The sequence below is a fragment of the Gekko japonicus genome, unplaced genomic scaffold, assembly GCF_001447785.1.
Source record: "Gekko japonicus isolate JY-2015 unplaced genomic scaffold, Gekko_japonicus_V1.1 scaffold313, whole genome shotgun sequence".
Taxonomy (NCBI): Eukaryota; Metazoa; Chordata; class Lepidosauria; order Squamata; family Gekkonidae; genus Gekko; species Gekko japonicus.
This window is the reverse complement of record NW_015174283.1, coordinates 875323-891857: the sequence shown is the minus strand read 5'-3', so window position 1 is coordinate 891857 and position 16535 is coordinate 875323. Positions and strand designations below refer to the sequence as shown.

Genomic DNA, 16535 nt, shown 5'->3' with positions numbered 1-16535 from the left:
CTGAACTGCTGAACTACTGACCTTCCACAGCCTGCAGTTCAGCGTCTTAACCACTTGGGCCACCGCAGCAGTGGAGAAGAAAGCAGGGTATAAATATCTAAGTAAACAAATTGAAAGGCTACATGCCCAGGATGGGAATTCTTGGATAAGTTTTACTGATGTCTGTCGATTCTCAGCAGGTGACCAAGGGAGAAGCTGGAATCCAATGCCACCATCTCCCCACCTTCTACCCTGGCCCCAAACAGCTACTTTGCACATTATGCGGCAGCAATGTCACTCTGCCCATCACAAATACATAACAGGGAGCCACGGACAAGCAGATTTTTTTTAAAAAGCTGACACCCATCACTGGAGGAAAAGATTCTTGTGAATATTCTCAACTTTGTCCCTTGTTACAGCAGCCGGACATCCTTCTGAACGAGTGCCACCCCACAGACAGCTTGCCCTCCTCGACTGCCACCAGCAAGGACCGTGGGACAAGAGGCAGCAATCAAGCATCTTCCCAGTGTACCTGGATCAAGACCTCACTGAGAACCCCCTCCCTAAGATTTTTTTTTTAATTCTCATTGGAATTTGCATTGGTTTTTAATTACTGTAATCTTCCTTCTGAGGCAGTCAAAGAAAGAAATTTACAGACCAGTCCTAGGCAGGTCTACTCAATCCTACTCCAGTCTATTCAGTGGGGTTTACTTCCAGGAAAGGGTTCTTAGGAGGGACTGGCAAGACCCTCTGCTTAGCACATCATTGGTTTATACAGTAATTACATACCTTGCAATGTGAGCAGCGATCCCAAGGTCAGAGTGTCCTGTGGGACTGAAACACTCTCCTTCTGGTTTGTACAGGTCCCCCAATTTAAGGTTTGGTTGGCCTCAGTTCATTTCTGTCCTTTCAAACAGCAGAACCCCCCTCCCCCTTTGCTGTGCAAGCATCTAGCTTTCATCTGTATGCCCCTTTTCATTTGCAAAGCGCTCTGCAGTCTGAGGTTCATCCTCATGACAGCCCTATGAGACAGAACTTATCTTGCTCACATTATGGTGCAACAATGAAGGGGTGAAGTCAGTGCGGGTGGGAACTAGATCTGGTGCCCTTTTGACCCTGGTCCAATTCTTATGCAAGTGAGATCAGAGAGATCTACCCTGCTGCTTGTACTTGGTTATCATGACTGATGTCACAGTCACCCGGGGGTGGGGGTGGGGAGCACACTGGAAGAGTTTCCTTCAAGGTTGCAAAATGATTTTAAGTTGTGAGATGATTTTAACATCAGCTTGACTAGCAGACTGAGAGACTGGCCTCTTGATCTGACATGCACACAGACGACACAGCCCTGCAAGATCAGACCAAAGGGCCACCTAAGCCAGCATCCTGCTTCCTAAAGTAGTTGTCCAGATGCTCACGACCAAAGACAACACTGTTATGACTCCTGCATCTAAAACAACATCAGGACTAGCCGCTCTCGGAGTCAGCATCATTTCCAAAAAGCAACATCCTGGAGAGAAACGGTATTTGAGAGTGTAAACGAAGATTGCAGAAGGGAATTTTGGAGAACCGTCATATAGAGAGAAGCCTTCCATCCACAGCAGCTGCACCACGACATCAAAAAAAACCCCTCTCTTTTAGGAAGGGCTACACCAGCTGAGGCAGGACATGAAGAAGTCAGAAGGGAGCTGCATGGCGTTTCCTCCAGCCTCCGCCTTCAGAACTCGTCAAACTATATTGCACACATGTTGCAAGGATTTCCTGGCTGTGTGACCCTCATGCCCATGGTTCTCCACTTCATCAGTGCTAATTTGGGATTCAGTTATCACTGGATGATCCAGAATTGTCTTGAGGATTTTGAAAGAAACACCATGGATGTGCCCAGGAGGACTGAAGCTGTACTCCAGATAGTTGGCTAGATTGCCTTTTCAGTGGAACGCCTTTTCATCTCAACCCTGAGGACAAAAGCACTTTTCAGTCCTTGCTGAAGTGGCAATGTACAGGGCACAGAAGGGCAGGACTCTGTTGTTGAGGCTAACAGGACACAAGCTACTGTTTGAGGAGGGTGTTTGAGAGAGAGAGATTAAGTATGCAGAAGAGGCCCAATTCATAGATGCTGGAGACAGAGTTTTTAGCACATCTATCCACTCTAAGCGTCCCAAGTGAGAGAAAGAGCCATGGAATGTTTGGAAGGCAGGCCAGGACCTGGGGCTTTTGCCAGGGGATGACTCAGGGCTGGCGTCCGATTTTAGACAAGTTCCTCAGCCTGGGAACTCCAGCCGGCCTCTTGCTGCTGACCTGACCACAGAGCAACTTGCAGGATCTCCTCCACGCCCAAAGCCTCCTCAACAGAAGGGTCTGCAAGGCTTGAGCAGTAGGCCTTGAAGCCTGTTAGCAGTAGCTCCTTCCACAGCAGGGCACTAGTCTCAGGGGGCCACTAAAACCCACTTCTTCTAAGTGCTGTTCACATGACACAGGAAACACAAAGGCAGAGCCTTTTAAACCCAGCCATTCAAGTCACACAGTTTCCAAATATAGGATTTTTAAAAATTTAGAAGTGTATCTTTCTCCTCTGAAAACAGCCTCCGGACCAGACCCTTGTATGTGAGAATTCCACATGTTCTCTCACACACCACATCCTCAAATAAGCATGTATGTTAAAGTTTTACATAAAAATAAGCTACAGGTTTTTTTGGGGGGGATAGTTTGGGCAAAGAATCTATAGTTAAAATCTCCCCCCCCCCCCACATCCCCCAACACCCTTTCTGATGTTCCAGTAGCACCTTACAAAGCAACAAGATTTCCCGGGTATAAGCTTTCGTTACAGTTTCCTTCGCCAGCTTATACTCTAAAAGTCCTGTTGGTCTCTAAAGTGCCACTGGACAAGTCCAGCTGTTCTACTGCAGCCCAATACAGCTACCCTCTGTAGCTATCTTTCTCAGGGGACAGTTCCGGACATTTGTCTGGTCACAGCCACTGCCGCACCCCACAGTGGTGTTCCACTGCAACCACTTGAGCTTATACAGTCAGCCAATTTGCCTACACCTCAGTTCCTTCAAATGTGGTTGTAAAACAGTTGGTTAGCTACTGCTCACCTCATCATGAGTGAGGCTTATTGTAACACACACACACACACACACACAACACCACCCCTGTGAATACAAGGGCTAAGAATTCAGCACACAATGAGAGCCAGGGCAATCCAGTGGCAGCTTCAAACTATGTGCACAGATGGGGTCCAGGGGTCCAGCTCTGAAACCGTGTAACAGTCAGATGCCAAGACCACAGCCATACAGCCTGGAAAATCTACAACAACTAAAGTCAGATACCAGTTGCGGTTCTCCTCAATTCCTGCTCAGATGGTGGGCAATTCAGAGCACAACTGTGGTGCTTGTAGCTTCAGCTTTCCCCTACTCTGTGCCATTTTCCTGATCTGAAACAGTACACCTGTGGGTCTTCCCAAGGGGTAAAATAGTGTCCCCCCACCCACCCCCAAGACCATTTCAGGTCAAGTAAACGGTGCAGGAGGGAAGTCTGAAGGCCCTTTTCCACAATCACCACAGCAGTAGTCTGAATAGGGCACCACATGTGTGGGAGCTGAGAACTCACAACTCATGTCTTACTATTACACAGAGCACAAGTTGGCGACCCTGGACCCAGCCCATGAACTCCATAATAATTTTTTTTAAATTTATTTTATTGGCTTTATACCCCGCTCTATCCCGAGATGGAATAGAGACCACCAAGACTTATATTGACTGCCCCTCTTTCCATCTGTGCTATGGAGGCCCTTAGTAGCCTTGGGCAAGTCACTGTCCCCAAGCCCCCTCCCCACTGCAAAACGGGAACAGTGACCTGCCTCACAATGACGACACAATGGAAAAAATATAGTTAAAGACTGTGAAACATTTTACACAGTTTTATTTATACTCAGCTTTTCTCACCAAAGGTTCAAATCCCAAGTCAGCCATAAGACTCATGGGGTGGCCATGAGGGTAAAAAAAGGGGGGGGGGGGGGGGGGGGGGAGAGAAGCCATGCATGCCACCCTGAGCTCCCAAGAGAGATAATGTCACACCCCCAAACTGCTGAAGTGGCTGTCATTCCCACACCAGCATTTCTTTCTAGCACAGCACATGGAATCCCTGTATGTAGTGAGGAATGTCTTTTGTGTCGTAGAACGCAATTATTATTAATCTTTTCAGACAGCCTTTTGTGCTCGGAAATGGTGGGTTGGCGTTTTTCTGGCGGAGTTATTTTTAGGTAAGTTTTTTGTTCCTCACTGTTTTGGATCAAAACCTCAGCAGCAGTGTGAAAGGAGATGACATTCAGGGATGGGCAGCTTCGGTGGAAGAGAGCACGAAGACCTCCCCCTCCTCCTAGGTGCCACTTCTTGGTTTACATTCAGCCTCTCTGCAGACTGGGGTGTTTTTGTTTTTCTTTTGGTTCCTGCATACCCAAGGCCTGGTTGCAAAATATCAGTCAAACTACAAGTTGCAAAATGTAATTTCCCAACATCTACCCCCCCCTTCTTCACTTCAGCAGGATAAATATATTGACAACAGATTGTCTGTGGCACAAACATTTATCAACACGCGCAGCTGCTGCACAACACAAAAAGGCAAAAGGAGTAAGCATTCTAGGGATCTGCGGCAGGAAGGCACACACACATACGCACGCAAGTCTCAAAAGCAAGCCCACACATTCCAAAAGCAAAGCATTCACACCAAAAGGAACCCAAAGCCTCTTCCCTCTGCACGCCACCCAACCTGTGCCTGACCTCCCATGAAGGCGCACACACACAAAAACCCTATGCCCCATCCCTCCACGCACATACAAGATGCGGTTGTTTCACATGTGGCGTTCAACGCTGCAATAGCCAGCCCCTTTTACACACACCGAATACCCTCCACAGCAGAATCCCTGGGGGAGAAGGCACACAAGCGCATACTGCACACTGACCCCAGAAAACTGCACAACACATCCCCCTTTTTGTGCACCAGGGCGGCCAAAAACTGACACCTTCTTTATCAGCATAAACAGAGCACAAAAGAAGCCCAAATCACCTCTGATTAGCCAACTGACTCCCCCCCCCCCACAGACACATAGTCCTGAGTCAAGAGATGCACACCTGTTTCCACAGATGCTTATTCTGCCGTCCCCCCATCCCTGCAGCTGGGTGCAGCGGCCACAAAACAGAGACACAAGCCACATGACAGGGTGTGAGCACAAAGCTACACTTTACCATCACGGACTAAATCTCAACCACAAACACTCCACACAGTGATTGAGCATGGGAGGAGCTGGCTTTAACTGAGCTACCTGACCCCTCCCCAGGTTCCTCTCCCACTTCAAGGCATCTGGGCAAGGAAAGGCACACACACACCCCCCGTGGTGGGTCAGTCAGCAATACCTTTTTAAAGCTGGCACCGAAGGCCACCTGGAAGTCACACCTTCTGTCCCCTGTCCTTTGCCCCACCCCAACTGTGCGCGGAGGGGGGGGGCATCCTGGGCGCTCAGAGGCGCACTCAGCCTTATTGCTTTACCTGAAACAAGACAGCCCCCCTCTCATCACCGAGCGGCTGCTTCGAAGGCAAAGGCGGTTGTCAGAGGGGGCTTTCTTCGTCCCCCTCCCTCAGCCCGCCCCCATCACTTCCAAGTAGAGCAGTAAGTAAAGGGCGGTGCCCTCGCTCGGGGGTGGGGATGGGGGCGTTGGGCAATGCGTTCCCAAAGACAGAAGTCTCAGGCTTCCAGCTTGCCGGGGAAATTCCGCCTCAGAACCCAAGCGGCGGAAGGGGTCACCGCCCGCGACGAAGTGGCGCTCTGCACATGCCTAGAGCGCTCTCTCTCCTTTATTACCGCTTGGTATTGAAAATAGGTCCTGGATATGGGCTCTCTGGCTAGACACCCGCCTCCCTGCGACCGAAGCGTGGAACCGGGTGGGACGTTTGTACCTTGCGGGGGATCAAGATCCGCGCCCCGAAGTCCCCGCTCACCGTGGCCGCTCCAGCCCGGTCTCTGTGCGCGCTTCGACGGCTGCTCCGCCCGGCTTTGGCTGTGCCTCGGCGTGCGCAACGCAGCCTGGTCTCCCCACCGGAGGGAGGGACGGAGGGAAGGACCGGGCGGGGAGGAGAGGCAGACTCCCTCCGCACTGCTCGGCCGCCGCGTCCCCCGCCAGTGGCTCCCGCGTCGGACGCCCCTCGCTGTGGCCTCGAGTCCGTCACCCAGACCAAGCCGCACTCCGGGCGAGCGCACTGCGGAAGGCGTAACCCCTTCGCTGGCAGAGAGGGAGGAGGGGGCGCGGGGGAAGGAAGAAGCGCCGCGGCAAGACCGGCTAACCCTCCCAGCGCCGCCTTAGCCCCGGAATCTGTTTTCAGTGATACGCAGGTCTGGTGGATCGCTGGGGGCAATCGCGCAGCAGTGCCTCTGAGGGTAAGCAGAGGGCTTTGCGGAACCAGCGTTCTTCTGACACGAAGGGAGGGTTTGAGTGAGTAAACGTTGCACACCTCTGGATCATTCTCCCCCCCCAAAAAAAAAAAAATCGGGGCAAATCGCATTTAGAAAGACAGTACTAACGTCAGCCTAATCTCACCGTACCTTGACAAAAGTAAAAAATAAATCATGGGGAGTATAACAGAACATGTGCAGAGTGCCACTGAGTGCCCTTGCTCCTGCACATCTGGGAATGGGGCTAGGGGTGAACATGTGGCTTATTAGGTTTGTTAGAATGGAATGAAAGCACTTTCTGCATAGGGCAGCATACAGATGAATCCCGTGTTTCAAAACATGAAACAATTACCTTAATGAACCAATTGCTAATTAGGAAAGGTCACTGGTGCATGAGCGGGAAACAATGGAGAATAAGAAAGAGACCTTGCTTGCCTGGCCATTTCTGAGACATTTTTTAAAAATTTACTGACTTCATTTACACTCCGTCTTCCTCTCCAGTTGGGACCTAAAATGGCTTATACCATTGTCCTCTCCTCCACTTTATCCTCACAACAATCCTGCGATGTAGGTTATGCTCAGGGGGTGTGTGGCCCAGGGTCACCCACTGAGTTTCCCTGGCAGAGAGGGGATTCGAACCTGGGTCGCCCAGGTCCTAGTCCCACACTAATCACTACACCACACTGGCTCTCAGTTTCAGCAGGCAGAGGGAAAGATGGATGGATCTGACCTAGGGGCCTAAACCAACAGGGAGATTTTGCTGTGCCAATCCGTTAAAATGTGCAAGAGCATTTCATGTGACCTATACTAATTAGTACCATCTTGGGCATCAAAATACTTCAGGCTGCTGCCCGGGCATACCTTTCTTAACACTGCTGGGAAAGTGTGGAGGGGGAAATTAATTCAGGCTTCTGCATATGGAGCGGGAGGGGGAAAGATGTAGATTTATTGCCGGGAAGGGATGATGGGAGGTGACGGTCCCCAGAGCGCTGACGCAGCCTGGTGCCCAGGGTGGGTGTAGCAGCCTGGCACCCAGAGAGCAAAGAGCAGATGTGGAGCACAAATGCAGCCTTCCCAGGGGTCCAAAGACTGCCTCACATTTTGGCAATGCAGCATCCCCTGGTTGCTATGGCAACCAGCACTGCAGGGCTCTGATTGGAAAGGACTGGAGGGCCCGGCAGTAACTCCAGCTCCCCCCCCCCACTGCATCTTCCATGAACCAGGTGAAGTGTTTTCGTTTTTTCCCAAGGCAGGTGCAATGGGGCTGGAGCCTGCCCAGACGTCCTCTTTTTCTAATCCCAGCTGCATCTGGAAGCGAATTTTGGTTACCTAGTAAAGAGTGAAAGGCCCTCTGCATGTTCTCAGGGACGGCCCTTTGGTGTGACAAAATGTGCGGGTGGAATCTCTCAGAGATACACTCTGCTTTCCATAAAGATGGTTCTCCCCGATCCTGATGGTCTGAAGCACCCTACTCAAGGCTTGGTTTGGATCAGAGCATCCCAGGGCGCGGCCTCTGGAATGTGTAAAGCAACAACAGATTGCCTTTGAGAACATGTAGAGTGTTTTCCCCCTGTCCCAGATCTTGGATTAGACAGAAGGGCTTCCTTGGCAGGTTTCTGATTGGAGAGATAAAACACCTCACTTGCAGCTCCAACCTGTGCCTGGAGCCAGTCTCACGTATGCGCAGACCTGTGTAGAAATCTGGGTACTTTCCCGGGAGAGATTCCAGGGGTGCAGCTTCTCCATTTACCGCAGCCAAACTAAAAGCAATGCAAGTTCACTTGTGCTAGGTTGGAGAGGAACGGAGCTTACCTAGACTTGGATACCAAAGCGTTACACAGCGCCAAGAGCAAAGCTAAATTGCATGGAAGACACAGCCTCCAGCCTGGAAGCCACTCAGATGCTTGAGGTACTCTGCACATATTCAGAGGCCCTTTCTTAGCTCATTTAGAAAATATGAGCCGTATTGTTAGAAGTAGGGGAGTGCCGAGCCCTTACTCAAGAAGCCATCCTAGGTGAAAGTCTTCCTTTCCCATTATCTTCAGACTCCAATCCTAGAAGTAAGCCACTCTGGAAGAAATAGAACACTTCAAAGTGATAGGGATAGATATAGATGGGTAGCTGTGTTAGTCTGTCTGTAGCAGTAGAAAAGAGCAACAGTCTAGTAGTACCTTGAAGACTAGCAGAAGACTAACCCTGCCACAAATTGTGCTAGTCTTTAAGGTGCTACTGGACTCCTGCTCTTTTCTACTACTTCAAAGTGAGTGTGGTCAGGACTGTGCTGCAAAGCTCAGAGGAGCCTTCTTTGGGTCTGGAGTCGTCCTTGTAAAAGGACTCTGGAAATGAATTTGGGCCTTTGTAAGTCACAGCCCTGACTAGAAGAACAGGCAGATCCCAGACTTGGGGAGGCTAGAAATAAGCAATCTGCATGGCTCCTTTTAGGAGGCAATACCAGCAGCTAGAATCCTTGGCAATATTCCTTTCTGAAGTTTTTTGACTGGTTGCCCATTCACAAAAACTGTATATTCCTCTAAAGGATGTTATTCCGAGATGTATATATCCTGGCTTTGTTGGAAATTGTGCCCATGATAACTTGTAATACTCTTTACTGAAGAAATTTTTGAAACAAAGTTGTTAATATCCGGAACCTTCGCATCAACTCACTTGACTACTTACCTACTTGACCTACCTACGTCTTATAGCATCTATGTACTGTTTTTGTATTATGGTGTTTTGTAGCCGATGATTTTGATAGCTCTAGCTCCTCTTAGCGTCCTTCAGTGTGCACAGCTTTGCCCATTTTTTAATTTTTTTGCTGTGTGATCGCTTACTAGCTTGCATATTCTTTTGATCAAAACTCCAGGGATAACAGTTAGCCCCCAGACCTCTTCTTCCTTTCTCTCTTCCTAAAAAGAGACTGACTCCCGTTAATGGAGAGATGCCATTTTCTGGATTACGTTCAGATTTCACACACAATTCCAAAGTGTGCCTTTCACCATTGTTGCCTATGACCTTCCACTGCCCTCTTTATAACACCTGCATTTGAGACATTCCTTTTCTGATTTTGGCCATAATGTCATCATACACATGAACACATCCACATGACATTGCCTTATACCGAATCAGACTCAGTCCATCAAAGTCAGTATTGTCTACTCAGACTGGCAGTGGCTCTCCAAGACCTCAGGCCGATGTATTTCACATCACCTACTGCCTGATCCTTTCAACTGGAGATGCCAGGGATTGAACCTGGGACCTTCTGCATGCCAAGCGGATGCTCTACCAGTGATCCACTGGCACCTCCCCTGTCCAGAGAGGGGACAGCAACAAATTTTTGCTGAAAGCCCAGAATGGACCAGCCCAGAAGAGACCCTGTTTCCTTCCCAGTTCTCGGAAAAGGACGGAAAGAAGGCACCTGGTCACTGCCTCAGCTGTTACCCTTTGTTTTGGGCTCCAGCCCTCTGCGTACCTTGCTCTGTGAAATACCAGCAAGGCCTGTGTAACGATTCCTTGTTTATGTGTGTGTGTCTTTTTTAAAGTTTGGATGCATGGCTGTATGATAGTCTAGAGTAGTGGAAACAAGCAAGTGGTGTGATTGGTGAGTGACAGAGAGGGGGAGAGGTTTTGGAAATGATTCTGTGTGGATGAGCAGATATGTCAGTCAAGAGTTACAGTTAAGACAGTTAGTGAGATGACAGTTGAAAGTTAGTTTTAGTTAAATTCTGAAGTCTGAGAGAGAGACACATCCCTGTGTGGGATAATTTGGTTCTGTGTAGTAAAAGAGTTAAGCAGTTTGTTTGTTTTAAGGTCTGAGAGAGAGAAGTCTTGTGTGTGTTATGAAAAGTTGAAGTATAAAGAAACAGTAACCATATATGGCCTAAAGGGAAAAAAGTGTTACAAAGTTACATGCCCGGATCCCTGACAGTGGGAGAGAAAAGTGTGTGAAATATCAATAAATCTACTTTTATTTAAGATACCAGTTCGAGAAAGAAATTCTTCCCAGGAAACACATAGACCCTCGTGAACGCCTAAACCCTCGACTTACCTACCCAGTGACAGAAATATTATATTATAGAGGTTTGGAAAGCCTTAAATTTCCTGGTGGCAGCCGGAATACCCAAAGTAAAATAAAAGGAACACATTTAAAGTAAAAACAGACCTCCCCAGAGAAGGGGTCGTCACAGCCTGCCTTATCCAGAAGCAACAAACCAAGGAGAGAGAAGAAGCAGGGCTGAAGAGTCCTCCCTAGTGCTCTCTTCGCTGTCATTCTTTTTGTAAAAAGAAAACTGATTGGGTGAGGCTTGAGCATTTGCTTGTCCCTTCAAGCCAATCATGATAATACATTTGGCTAAAACCACGCACAGTCAGCTCTTGCTGCCCTTGGTCTGGGGGGGGGGTTTTCCTGACAAGCAGCTGCTTCAGAGTTGGCAAAACCGCATGCCCCTTGGCTAGTTTTCTCCGCATAGAGCCAAGATGGAGATTCTGATGCATTGTTTCTAGAAGGAAGCCTTGTCTATTTCTGCTAGGTTTGTTCCTGAATGCTCAAGAAGCTGCCTTCTACCAAATCAGTCCCTGGTCTATCAAAAGCAGTATTGTCTCCTCTGGCTGGCAGCCGTTCTCCAGGGTCTCAGCCAATGCCCCCTCTAAGTTGTGGAGTCATGTGAGCAAAAATTGTACTTTGTGACCTACTGGTATGTTGTGAGCGAGTGATTTGGCTACTGCATAAATTAGTTTGCTCTGGAGCCATCCTTCCGGAGCTAAGACAAAAAAGGCTACAACACTGTGAGCTAACTCACACTAACTCGGCTTAGAGGGAACACTGGTCTCAGCTCAGGCTGGGGTCTTTCATACCATCCACCAATGTTCCCTCTAAGCTGTGGAGTCCTGTGAGCAAAAATTCTACTTTGTGAGCTACTGGCATTAAAGTTGTGAGCGAGCGATTTGGCTGCTGCATCAATTAGTTTGGAGCCATCCTTCCTGAGCGAAGACAAAAATGTGTGAGCCAGAGGCTAAAAAACTGTGAGCTAGCTCACACTAACTCAGCTTAGAGGGAACACTGCCATCCACTACTTGGAGATGCCAGGGATTAACTGGAGAAGCCAGGGATTGAACCTGGGACCTTCTGCATGCAAAACTGGTGCTGTACCACTGAGCCATGATAGAACAACTTCTGGATAATTTTTGACAATATTTCCAGGGGTAGTAAACTAACACTCAAACAGGTTTTGCTTCCTTGAAGAGGGACCCTCCTGGTTGGGAGATAGTTCTGATAGTCTAGAATAATACTGTCCAGCAATTTTCCTTCCTGTCCCGAAAAACCCTTGGACAAATTAAGGCCGCAGACTGACAGTGATTTCCCCAGAGAGTTAATTGTGTGGTCTGAAAGTATATGCTTATCCTTCCTTTACCCTGGCAGAACAGTTCTGATAGGCTGTGGTATTATCTCAAAAACCTGGCCCACCTATTTGACAAAGGGATAACAATAGGATGGATTGAATCCGTGTGCCCTTCAAAGGAAAGGATGCCCCTTGGCTCTCTTTAAACACTGTTGTCTGTTTTCCAGTCTAATTTGCCTGAGATGTGTGTGCCCTGCCCCTCTCCTGCATAACGCAGCCTTGCGCCTCTTCCCCGACTTTGGTGTGTTGCCCTTGGTGGGAATGCCTGTGACGGAATCGCTCAGTGTGTGGTGCTCCAGCTGCCCCACTGCGCGGCCAATTAATCACCACGATTCCTGCCAGCTGCAGATCCAATTACGGCAACCTGCCCCAAAGCACAAGGGCCGGAGGGGGTGCCAGGCCGCCCCCTCCTTGCTCACTCCCCTCCTGCGTGGGGAACCGGAGGGGAGAGCAATGATCAGAGAAACCCCCCACCAGTTGTGGCTTCAAAGCTGTGAGAAACAACCTCTCCCACGCCCTCCCTGATGCTGTCGCTTAGGTCGCTGGACCAGGGTTTAATACCAGAGAACTGAAGTACTGGAGAGCCGGTTTGGTTATGAGTCTTGACTAGGAGTGTGGAGACCCTGGTTCGAATCCTTGCTTTCCATAAGGTGACCCCCTGCCGGTCACTTTCTTGCAGCCTAACCTACCTCACAAGGGGGTCATGATGAGGATAAAATGGAGGAGATGGGAATCGTTTATTTATTCATTTACTTACCGACTTCTTTTATACCCCGTCGTTTTCCTCTGTTCCGTTTTATCCTCACAACAACCTTGTGAAATAGGTGAGGCTGAGAGGTGTGCCTGGGCCAAGGTCACCCAGCAAGCTTCCAGGGCAGAGTGGGGATCTGAATCCGGGTCTCTCAAATTCTAGTCTGACATTCTAACCACCACACCACACTGGCTCTTAGCAAGGCTCTCAGTGTGAATACACCATTACACCACCTGGAGCTATTTAGGAGGAGGATGGGATAAAATGTGGAAGACAGACAGCTGTAGCAATAAATAAGAGTGCCCCTGTGGAAGTAGAGCGTACCTTTCCCCTCAAGGCTGTTACCTGTTTTGAAGTGTGAAGAATGGGGTGGCTCTGAGAAGGCACAGAATCCATCTCGATCAATACTGAATAACCTTCTGCCCTCCCATCCACCCACATCAAGGGTCAAAGGGCAAGGCTACACTGCCTGGTTCAAATCCCAGCACCTCTCTATCAGGTAAGTCACTGATCAAGAGGCTCTGCTTGAATCAAAGAAGATCCTTGTGAAGATGCATTTGCAGGTTTCAGTCCAGGGGGAGGGAAGGAAGAATCCTATCAAGATTCAAAGACCTGTTTTGGATTGATTCAAAATTAAAGTGGGGGAAAGCCAGGATATTACAAGAGCGTTTCCAGTGCAAAACTTAACAGAATCCTGTGGGTGTGTCAAGTGCCATCAAGTCACAGCTGACTTACAGTGACCCTATAGGGTTTTTCAAGGCAAGAGATGAACAGAGGCGGGTTGCCTTGCCTGCCTTTGCATAGCAACCCTGGACTTCCTTGGTCGTCTCCCACCCAAATACTGACCAGGGCCCACCCTGCTTAGCTTCCGAGATCTGATGAGCCTGAGCCATCTATCTAAATCCACTGGGCTAAGAAGGCTGTAACTCTGTTTAAGATGTCATGGTTACTGTCCTAACTTTTTAGACCTACTAGCGGCCAGAGAGAGCAGGTGTTCCAGAGGATTAGTTATATCGCATTTAGAAACACTGATGGGTGAACAGGGGTTACCTTCCTAACTGATGCCTTGATTTCTAGATTTGTTCACTCTTACCAATTAACTTCATTTGGTGTAGTGGTTTGGTGCGCGGACTCTAATCTGGGAGAACCGGGTTTGATTTCTCACTCCTCCACTTGCAGCTGCTGGATGACCTTGGGCGTGCCATAGTTCTGACAAAAGCTGTCCTTGAAAGGGCAGTTCTCGAAAGAGCTCGCTCAGCCCCGCCTACCTCACAGGGTGTCTGTTGTGGGGAGGGGGAGGGAAAGGAGTTTGTAAGCCGCTCTGAGACTCTGAGTGAAGGGGGGGGATAAATCCAATCTCTTATCTTCTTCTTCACTTACGCAGCACTTTTGCAAATGGCAGCATTACTTCCTACCTCACAACAGCCCTGCAGGGTAGGCCTCTGATTTTTCTCAGAAAGTAGAAGCAAAAAAAAAAAAGTGTCAGACCAGGATCTGAGAGACTCGGTTTCAAATCTTCACTCTGCCATGGGGGCTTGCTGGGTGACCTTGGGTCAGTCACTCCCGCTCAGCCTAACCTTCCTCACAGGGTTGTTGTGAGGGTAAAATGGAGAAGAGAATGATGCAGAACACCCTGATCTCCTTTGGAGGGGGGGGGGAAAGGATGATCTTAGAAGAAGGACAGGATAAAAGTGTGTTAAATTAATACATTTGGACCACTGGGTCTCTCCATCCCCTCGGCTGAGCTTCTTCTTGTTGGTTGTCCATATTCGGCCCACCAGCCCCAGAAGAGTGCTATGGTGTTTCTGCTGTTGCCATGGTTACAGGCCACTTAGTCTGTGCTCAGTCCTGCCCCCCCCCCCAAAAAAACCTGGCAAGCCCTTTGATGATCAAGACCGCAGCAGGTGTGGTTACGGGAGGGGCTATTCTTAGTTCTGACTTCCTGAGTGCCAAGGGGCAGCTGTTGGGTTGGGGGGGGGGAGATGGCACATTCTCATCCCTGGAGGACCACGGCTGGCCTCTTGGCACAGAGCAGCCAAAGGGATTTGCTCAAGGTCATTGGTGGGGGGGGGAGACACAAGAGTAGCCATGTTCTTTGTTGCAGTGTATACAAGAAAAAGAGAGTGTCAAAGACCAAGGGAGTTGTTGTGAAAGAAGCTTTGGGGGACTGCCCCCCACTAGGAAAGGGCAGACTTGAGAACTGAGGCTCAGGCTGGCTCCTGCCTCTGTGTCCACGGCTTGCTGATTGCTGACAGATCCCCAGAGAGCATTTCAGGTTGCCTGGTGTCAACTCAAAGGCAATTCTTTTCAAGCTGAATTTAGCTACCCGGCAGAATGTGGTGGGACAGTAAACTGCACCAGTTCAAATTGCAGAGGAAGTATGCTATTAAAAAAAAAAAAAACATCCCCTTGCAATTAATTTTTTTTAAATCCCTGCAGGTAGAAAATTAGCACAGCAGGGAGAAATATTCTCGCTAAACCCTTTCCATACTGAGCTAATTTGCTATTTTATGGTGTTTTCTACACAGGGGAGCCTTGGGGAAAATGGGATCCCCTGCCCCAGTCTGAAGTGGTACAGTCCATTCTACAACCCACCCACCCCCAATTCTGCTGCATTTGTAGATCCAGCCTGGATGGAGTCAGCTTCCATCACACATTTCAGCTGCAACATCTCTGTGTGACGATGCGCACAGGGCTGCTCTTGGTTTCTGCATGCCCCCTCCAGTATTACGCATTAATTTAAATAAAAGGGTTGGGGATGCTGTTGCCAGATTTAAAAAGCAAATTGGAAGACAGCTAAGAGGTGGGAAATGCCAGATGCACAGGAGCCAAGTGCAGTCCTCCACTTCTCATCTATGCACTCCAGTCTCTCTCTCTCAGGATACAATGGGGGGGGGGCGCTCCTGGGATGGCTGGTTTCCTTATCTCAACAAGTCGCTGTACCACACATCTGTACATGAGTGCAGCGGTGTGTGTGTGTGGGAGATGATGACTTCTGTGACAGTTGAAGCTTTGACAGTCTTAAAGGGCTGTCCCACCACAAACACATGTGAGTACCTTATATCCTCTCCTCCAGACCCGCTGCTGGAAGCCTTGCTTACAAGGACTCCAACAACGTGGCAGTTGTCTTGGTTTTTTAGTCTTCTGCTGGGTAGAGTGGAGTTTCCTTGAGGATTCAAAGCTCATCTCCCATGAGTCTCCCCTCAGGCTCCAAAGGACACACATCAAAGATCCTTGTGACACCTGAAAGATTTAGGCTACAACCGCACAGGTATTGTAAAGGGCAGGAGACCTGGAATGCAATTGCAAATCAACCTTCCTTCACAGACATCTGTCCATTAAAGAACCTGTCACAAGCACATTTAAAAGTGTCTTGTTTTCCACACCTCAGAAAACCTGATATTCTTGCCTGTTTTTCACATGTGTTCTCCATTGGCAGAAGAGGGGCTGAAAAGTATTTCAAGTGTTATATGTGAATTCTGACACATTCGTTATGGCCCACACTTCCATATGCCGGAGCCCACTTTGTCAGATATGTGAAGTGTTATCCTCCATTGACAGATAAATGTATGCTGGTATCCATGGGGAAAGAGCGAGAGAACTGTGAACAACCAAAACTGAGAATTGTTTAAAAAAAAAAAAAGCCCAAAGGCCATGAGGTACAGAAGGCTTGTGACACTTCAGTGACCATTCACAACTGTGATGCAGTTTGTGATAACACAGTAGTTTTAGAGGGCCTGTGCTAATGTAACACCCAAAGGAGAAGAAAAAGCTCTGGTCTCAATTGAAGTCAATAGAACCACATTGGCAGGAAAATTCCAGTTTAGCGACTTCACATTGGAGGTTTCCATTGAAGTATTTGAGTCAAAGTCTGGCTGAGATTGAGGTCAACAGCAGAGTGGCCTGGGAGATTGAAATGGTTTCTGAACATTGCCGTTGGTTGCTGGCAGATATGGGCCTATTTATC

General features: G+C 48.8%; 1 protein-coding gene across 5 annotated transcripts in view; it reads right to left on the bottom strand.

The window, feature by feature from the left end:
- Nucleotides 1-6198, bottom strand: part of RASGRP2 (RAS guanyl releasing protein 2) — a 50074-nt gene extending 43876 nt beyond the window's left edge. For 2 of the 5 annotated variants that reach the window (XM_015423911.1, XM_015423907.1), the window contains exon 1: nt 5971-6198. The gene's annotated coding sequence lies outside the window, so the exon portion shown is untranslated. Of the gene's footprint in view, nt 1-5387; nt 5479-5520; nt 5574-5928 lie in introns of those variants that run through there. The other 3 variants (XM_015423910.1, XM_015423909.1, XM_015423908.1) reach the window with 3 other exon arrangements.
- Nucleotides 6199-16535: the final 10337 nt, after the last annotated feature.